The following is a 1,847-nucleotide window of genomic DNA, read 5'->3' as shown; positions in this document are numbered from 1 at the left end:
TTGGAGGAGGCTATAATGTAAAAAGGAGGGACAGCACTGGGTCACTGGCTTTCAAACTTCTGTGTCTGGGCCAAAATAAGAAAGACCTTTTACAGCAAGACGTGGTGACAACTCACCTACAAGGGTATCCCAAAAGTCTTAGGGCGCTTTTACACTTGACTCACATCAGAGGTATGAATTCTACAATCAGACAGAAAAGCATCATTTGAAAATGTAGGAATTTAAATTTCTTTCACTTTTATTGAGTTTTATGAATTTTATTTTACTTTATTTTTAAAGATTTTTATTCATTTATTTGACAGAGAGAGACACAGCAAGAGAGAGAACATAAGCAGGGGGAGTGGGAGAGGGAGATGCAGGCTTCCCGTCAAGCAGGGAGCCATAGAGGGAGCTCAATCCCAGGACCCTGTGATCATGACCTGAGCTGAAGGCAGATGCATAATGACTGAGCCACCCAGGTGCCCCAGTTTTATAAATTTTAAACAACAAAATTTTCCTTTTCATTTTGTATCAGGACATGTTTATCATCTCTAATGGGCAGAGACAAGCATAAAATAAAAATTTGTTCATCAGAATTCATAAAAATCAAGTAAAAGAAATTTTAATAAAACTTTCAAGTGATGTTCTTGAGTCTATAGTGTTTACACTTCTGAAGCTATTAACGCTTAAAACTGCTAAGACTTTTGGTACACTCTACATATGTATATCTAATAACTGATATGAAATTAAAAAAAAAAACACCCATATTGCATGCGATCCACTTTGGCATATTTTTTTTTGTTCTATTCTATTCTGATCTTTTTTTTTTTTTTTTAAGATTTTATTTATTTATTTGAGAGAGGGAGAGTGTGGGCATGGGCAAGAGCCAGGGGAGGGGCAGAGGGAGAGAGAGAAGCAGGCTCCCTGCTGAGTGGGGAGCCCCGATGCTGGGCTCAATCCCAGGACCCCATGACCTAAGCTGTAGGCAGACACTTAACCAACTGAGACACCCACGTACCCCTCTATTCTCATCTTTTAAAGAATATTTTCATGCTGATTTGCAACACTTTAAATTTAGTATACAATCCTACAGTGAGTTGTAATCAGTGGTTTGATAGACCCTGGGGCTGGGTGAAACCTCAGTGACAGAAAGTAAGCTTGTGTTCTGGCTAGTGAGGGCAGAGGGTCAGGTCCCATTTGTTCAATCTAAGAAAGCTTCCTGGAGGAAGAGGATTTCTGGCATCATCTCGGTATTGAAACAAGATGGTTCATGTGTGGCAATCCCAAGCATGGCTGGAGGAAAAAGCATTGGGAATTCCCCTCAGCAGTAGCAGGAGGGGAATGAGTGGGTGAGGGCTATGGACACGTTTGCCAGTGGTCCTGGAGGCCAGGTGTGGGAGCTCAGATGTGAGGGAGCTGTACAAGACACTGGGGGGAGAATCCTGTGAACTTGACCAAGTACTACATACAACAGGGACTACTCCTTGACCAGACTGGTGGAGGGCTGATTCCCCACTCTTGCTAACCACACTTCTGGGACTCTCCCATGCAGAGGCCAGAATTCCTGAATCCCAATGTCTTCTGGCTTCCATCCGATTATGTGTCCCTTCTGCAGGGCTCTTTCTTATTGCCCACATGTTGAGCAAACATGTTCCTTACCGCCACAGCTAATCACAGGTGTCTCATTTCATTTCAGGATGTGGTTAGTACCTTGAGGAACTGCAGTCTCCAGAGAGCAAGGCTTAGACAGGCAGGCTGGATTGAGAGAGCAGAAGCCTGGGAAGGATTCAATTTAACCCTAGGTCTCTTTGTCCAGGGGAAATAAAAGGAGCAGAGGTGAACCCCACTGCAAAGGACCACGAGGCAAT

This window comes from Neovison vison, chromosome 12 (assembly GCF_020171115.1).
Source record: "Neovison vison isolate M4711 chromosome 12, ASM_NN_V1, whole genome shotgun sequence".
NCBI classification, from domain to species: domain Eukaryota; kingdom Metazoa; phylum Chordata; class Mammalia; order Carnivora; family Mustelidae; genus Neogale; species Neogale vison.
Note: the sequence above shows the minus strand (reverse complement) of the source record.